The 7,002-nt window shown below is 38.2% G+C and overlaps 1 long non-coding RNA gene across 1 annotated transcript; it reads right to left on the bottom strand.

Annotated features, from left to right (window-relative positions):
• Positions 1-4,435: 4,435 nt before the first annotated feature.
• On the bottom strand, positions 4,436-6,590 carry LOC125864884 (uncharacterized). The gene is made up of 3 exons (XR_007446294.1): positions 6,464-6,590; positions 5,925-6,002; positions 4,436-4,694 (listed from the first exon to the last, which is right to left on the bottom strand). It is a non-coding gene; the product is annotated as an uncharacterized LOC125864884 (long non-coding RNA).
• Positions 6,591-7,002: the final 412 nt, after the last annotated feature.

The raw sequence follows: 7,002 nt of genomic DNA, 5'->3' as shown, positions 1-7,002 counted from the left end.
TGCTATCAATTATCCCTTTATTCTTGTCAATTTGGGCCATAATAAATGCAAGTAGGTGATCCACCTACTTGGACTTTGAACTTGGGCCTTTTTTGGAGTTAAGAATATTAGGCCTTGGCTGTCCCTTTTCCCCTTATCCTTCTACTCAACTTAGTCCAGATTAATGCAAGTAAGTGGTAGTGTACTTGGCCCAATTACATGGTCAAAAGAGTCTTAGTAGGTGATGCACCTACTTGGTCCTTTGGTCTGGTCAATAAGTCAAAGTAGGTGATGCACTTACTTGGTCCTTTGAACTGGTCAATAAGTCAAAGTAGGTGATGCACCTACTTGTAACCTACTAGCTTAGTTAAGTCAAGCAAGCACCTCAATATTTTATTCCATTTCTGGACCTTAATGCCTTTAACTTAACTTAAAACCTATATAAACTATGTCACTTTAAACTTTAGACTCAAATACCACCTTATGATCTCAAGTTTAAATACTTCCATCGATTTCAACTTAATCGGGTCGCATTAAAATCTACGGACAATTCACTTTAAACCTATTATATTGTCACTAGGTGCATAGGAAATCGAGTCCACAACTATAACACAAGGAAATTTATAAGCATCATATAAATAGAACTAGTACACGTAGAATATGAGGTGTTACATCCTCCCCCCTCCTTGAATGATAGGTGCACCTAATTTTCCATTAATCTTGGAATTTCATATAGAGATTTGAGTGAGTTTCCATTATAAATAGGACTATCCAAAATCCATAGACTAACCTAAAACACATATAGACTAGTCTAGCATGACGCCTCAATAGATATGGTTCACAAAATAATAATATGAAAAATTAAATCCCTTCTTTAACATGTAATTCACTGAAGATACACAAGTAGACCTCATACAAATAAGGACTATACCTAAACACACATGCAAATGACATATCAAATGAACAAATGCTAGTAGGATTTATGATCATATAAGGGGACCACGTGATCTCAGATTCTTATGTTGATGTTTAGAATGAGGAGGGTTATTTAGGATCTCTACCATCTTCTATTCCTAAGTATCTGATGTTATATTCTATTCCTTCCACAATTCTTCAATGGAGGTTACAACTTTTGAGATTAGCTTCCGGACCTTAACAATCAAGAATAACTATAGTATCTCCCAAAAAGAATTATATGGAACGGACACATAAAATCATAGGTCTAACATATTGGGGCTCTACTTTCCCTTCTCTTTTATCTTATGACGCTTTTAAGAGGTGAGTCTTATAAGAATGCATAGCTTTAAACATAAACTCTAAAGTTCTATGTCGCACCTTCCGATAAGGCATTATGCTAAGTTATTTATCTATGGTTGTGATAAAATTTACATATATGCCCAACCTTTTCTGGTCAAAATCTTCACTACATAATGATACAAGGAAACGTTTTCCCAAATTGTTCAAAACCTAAATCAATAAGCACAGAGGTGTATAGTATACGGATAAATAAGTCACATTGGGCATGACAAATAGGCAGACTAGCCCAAAATGGAGCACATGGTATACGGGCATTAAACTATAGAAATATGTGGTGTACGCGTGCATATGAACTATAGGGTAGCGTGTGAGCGAATGAATTATAGGGCATGTAGGAAATGGACTAGATGAGCACATGATGCATGAGTACTAAAGCTATGAAATATATAATATGTAAGCAAGTAGACTATAAGACATGTAGACATATAAGAAAATAAACTACGGAACACAAATCACATTGACAAAGTGTGTTATATCGCATGGATAGGTGGACGAACATGTCCATAAGTACACATATGCAATATGAGCAAGTGAGCACATGACACATGACTATAAAATCTATAAGGCCTGTAATGTTTAAGCAAGTAGCCTACGAGGCATGTAACATATATATAGAAATGGTTTATGATGCATATGACATGAAAACAAGTGATATGCGATTCATATAACCCACAAGCACTAATTTTGCCCATACCATATGATCAATTAGTCTGCAGTACCCACACAATATGGACAAATGACATGTGTAAAGTAACCAGTGCAATAAATAATATGTAGGGAAAAGGTCCTACGAAAACATATAGCAATACATAAGGGTGCTCTGAAGCGGATTACACTTACATGAAAGCATTCTATGACATTAGGGAACATGTGAGAAAGTAATCCACAAAGGGAAAATGACATACAAATAGATAAGTTATAGAACATGAAACATGTATAATTGTATAACAAACCATCTTTGGAAACTACGAGATATCCTATAGAACCACTCTACCATATTAAGGGCAAACACATTTTCTTAAGCATTAAGTCACGGGTGGGATAGTTCTGCTCATATTCCTTACACACCTCAAAGCACATACAATTGATTTCCCCATCTACTCTCTTCAATCTCCTAAGAATTCTTATAGTTGTTCTGCTATTGGAACTTTGTTTCCTTCTAGGTCAATATAAATACTATAGTTAAGATAGAGAAAAAAATCCTCAATAGTTCTTCTATTAGAGTAGGAGGCCGAGGTCAATTTTACCTTCGTTACTAGCTTGTGTTATATCACGCTCAATATCTGGTGCCTTTTGAAGGTCGAAATAGAAAATAAATAGTGAAGCTTGAAAACACCATAAAACATGAACTCTAATAACATGTAAATGTCAGGTACCTATAAAGTTATATTATGATTCATAACTTCTTAGAGTTGGCCGCTTTGGGCTTAACTAGATAGGTTTGGCCATACTAATAGATTTCCTCTTTTTTTATAACAAGTGAGGGTGCTCCGACTCTTTTCCCATGCAAGATAGCAAATAAGAACAACTAGCATATGATCAATTTTTCCTCTCCCTTAACTGGACTATGGTTGACGAATTACTACAGGCATATATTAAAAGAATCTTTTAGTAGCTCTATTCAATTTGATGGAAGTCTATACATGTGTATAATGCTCTCTTCTCTTTTGTACTAATGATGTAGATGAACTAGGTCCATGTATCTTCTATCTAGGTAACCTTTCTATTCCCCTCTTTGTTCTTCCTGTTATCAAGACCAAATATCAAGACTTGAATCAATACTAAAATGATAGCTCTGTCTAACAAAGATTCACAAAATTGTTCCCGCCTGCACCTTTATAACTCTTTAGGGTTAAAGATTTGATACCTTATTCTTGCCTCATACACTTAGCAATCACTCTTTCATAACCACCTATCTCACTCCTCTATAGCATCCTCATATCACTCCTACTCCTATGTTTAGGGGATTTGACATATCCCATCTCTTTCTAACTAGAAGCTCTACGTACATATTCGTCCCATGTAATTCAAGCTTCATTCTCACATGCTACCAATCTAACAAGTACTTTTTAATCAAAACTAGTAGATTCATGTACTCTAATTCCACTATGTACAACCTGACTAATCACAACTTAGGTCTAATCAATCAGTTTTCCATTTGTTAACCTTACCCTTTAGTCACATACTAATCCTCTATAGCCAACACATATATCATAATAGGAACTACCATACATATATCATTTGCAGAAATTGGCACACTTATCCCTAAGTTTTATAACCATGAAAAAAATACAAATGTTATTAGTACTTATTCGGCGTTGTTGGCACCTACCATATAAAAGCCAAATATTAACATATTCGGGATGATATATGGTGAGAATTTGGGCCTTGTCAGCCAATTAAGGGTATCTCTAGTAACACTATTGCACAGATACATCCACCTATCAGATTGTGCCACTACCTTCTTCCAACTAAAAGAAACTGGTTCAACAACATCAATTTCGAGAACATGTGTAATGCTGAAAATTCTATGTATATCACAAACTAAGAACAAGTGTCCTCTATAGGAATAGATCCTATAAATATGGAGGAAATATGGAACTCAAGAGTTGGTTACATCCTCCTAGATTTGCCTAGAAATGCTACAGCTCATATATGTAACTAGGTAACCAATTATTTTTTAAGCATATAGTATATCTTTCTCAATTGAACCAACGTGATACAAATAGTACAAATGCAACTTTAGATGCAAATAACATTAAAGCCTTTACATACCTTGTGGAGTGAGACACTCGAATAAAATGAGCTCAATCTAGTCTAATTTGATAACTTAAGATCCTTTTCTTAGTTACATGTTGACATTTTAGCTACCGTTAACCTAACCATAGTAAGCATAATATGAATAACATGATCAGGTACAAGTGGAAATTGACTTCTTAACTTTTCTCTATCGCACGATTTGGATTAAGAAGGAAAGTAACATTTCATAAATGTCCAAGTAGCCCCCTGTCACGACCCGATTTCTCAAGTCATGATGGCACCTACTATAACCCACCAGTAGGTAAGCCAACCCGTAACCCAGAACAACAAGTAATGGGTCTGAGGGTAGAAACTAAATATGAGTAGGCAAATAACAATATAAACAGGCGGAAGCAAACCAAAAACATATATACAAATAAAGATCCCTCCCAGAACCTGGAAGTCACTAGTACAGAGCTACTAACAAAATGAGTACAAGTCCCAAAAGTGGACAACAGAGACTGGACTGTCTCGAAAGGTAAAAGACAAGTCTATATATACAGATGGAGACTGAAATAGTACAAAACGTCGTGTGCTCACTCCCGTCTCCGGATCAGTCTGCTCCAAGCTCGATCAACGCTGGCTACTAGTGCCCGGACCTGCATCACGAAATAGATGCAGAGCGTAGCATGAGTACCAAAACAACCGGTACCCAGTAGGCATCATAGGCCGACTGAACTTGAAAAGTAAAGGCAATATGAAAAGAAGGAATAACACAAACTGAAGTCAAGAACTAAAATCTAACAAACAAAGGAATGCACACGAGTGTACAAAGAACTAACTAAAGTAATCTATAAGCTAACTACACCTAACTGGGCCCCCATAAGCCCAGAAGGTACACTCGTGCGCAAGTTAAATAAAAACCCGAACGGACCCCCATAAGCCCGACGAGTACACAGAATAACTATAACTAAAGAGAATTGCATAAAAGAACCCAAGAACGAAGAACATCAAACCAGAACCTCAACCCTAATTAGTAGAATCTGACAGTACGGAGGCCGGACCTCGAACCGGATGCTCACAAGAAATACCCAAGTAACCAATCACAAGTAACAAGTATAAGAGGCCGGAACTCTAACCGGATGCTCTATATAGGTATCTGAGCAATAGAGGCCGGACCTTAAACCGGATGCTCTATATAAGTATCTGGGCAATAGAGGCCGGACCTTAAACCGGATGCTCTATAAAGGTATCTGGGCAATAGAGGCCGGACCTTAAACCGGATGCTCTATAAAGGTGCCAATGTAGCTGCTGAAAGAGTCCTAATCGATCCACACTCATAAATGTCCGTGGAACGCCGTCCATACTTAGCCAATCAATGTAAGTCCTTGGAACCAAATCGAAAATCAAATTCAAATCGCGAAGTAGAACTAGTGTCGCCGACGTAACTCGTGAAGCCGTAACATCGGGGAAAATAAGGATAACTAAAGTCGGAGCAAGCGTATCGCCTAACTAAGGCCCAATCTATCAGACTCAAGTCTGCTACACCAGTCTACAGGGATCTAAGTCGGCCGAGCGACGTCGGGGCAAAACTAAGGCCTATCGGATCCGAATCATGTATTTCTAAGGCAAGCCCTAGTCAAACCTAAACTAAGGCCCAACATGCTTCAAATAAACAATAATTAAGCATGCAAGCACTCCACATAGCGAGGAGGGTCCGTTAATAACACAAAGCATGCTCACAGTTACCCGATAATTCCCGAAATAGGCCGAAAACATGATTTCTTAACACCTATGCAAGATTCAATAACTACCCAACCCAAATCCCAACTAATCAACATGCATTCACATTCTCGAGCTCAATCTAAGAGAGGAAAACCGTAGCCTACCTGTAGGCCGATCACACGCGCTCCAAAATCACTCCTTCGGAGCTTTCCCTTTCCGAACGTCCTCGAAACGCTGCCCCGCTATCAAAAATAGAGTCACAACGTTAATACGGTCATTTAGACACCAAAATCACAACAAACGGAGACGGGTCAATTTTGGAGTCAAAATGGGAATCGTGGGACCCGCGCAGGAAATTCCGAAATTAACCCCAAAAGTGGGTCCTAACCAGTTCCCCCAGCTCATGTCCCATAATGGGACACAATTCGGGGCTCGGGAACAACACAATATCAACAAGCAACTAAAACCCAAATTTTCTCAAAAGAATAGAAATGGGACAGCAGCTAATTCAGCATTTTTTACCAAAAACGGGCGATCGACAGTAAAATCTAACAACACCACAATGTTCTCCTTGAAAAACCACTCAAGATAGCCTCAAAAATCACCAAAATCGGATCTAAAATGGCTAAGAAAACAAGTCTCAAAAATTTCCAAAATCAAGCTCACAAAAAGGGTCTGGCAGCAGGTATTTTTCGAAAATTACCTCAAACGGGGACTCCAAATCACTATCCGAGATCACCAACGCGTTGTCATCGAAAAATCTCACAACTTAGCCTTTTGGATCACCCAAATCGGTTGAGAGATGAGAGAGAGATGAGGGTTTGAAATTTGAGAAATGTTGCTGATTTTCTGCAATTTATTGCAGAAAATCTGCAACATTTCCAAAACTTAAAATCCCGACGGGGTGCTCCGAACTCGTTCGGAACCCCGTGCACACAAACGAGATATGCAACCATACCAAATTCGATATTCCAGACTCAACGGTGCAGTCGAAATTTCCATCAGAGGTCATTTCGATAAAAAGTGGGTCCCAACTTCCAAAAGCCCTTTTTAAGTCAAAACCCACAAAAGGGCTCGGAAAGATATCGAAAACCTCCAGACACAAAAGAAGGGTCAATCTAGAACAAACTCGACATTCCGGAGCTAACCACGCTGACGAAATTCTCATCCGAGCGCGTTTACTTAGAATGTTGACCAAAGTCAAACTTAAGCCAAAATTCAAAGGCTAAAACGCCTAATCAC

Source organism: Solanum stenotomum, chromosome 5 (genome assembly GCF_019186545.1).
Source record: "Solanum stenotomum isolate F172 chromosome 5, ASM1918654v1, whole genome shotgun sequence".
Classification (NCBI taxonomy): domain Eukaryota; kingdom Viridiplantae; phylum Streptophyta; class Magnoliopsida; order Solanales; family Solanaceae; genus Solanum; species Solanum stenotomum.
Note: the sequence above shows the minus strand (reverse complement) of the source record. Positions and strands in the feature narration are given on the sequence as shown.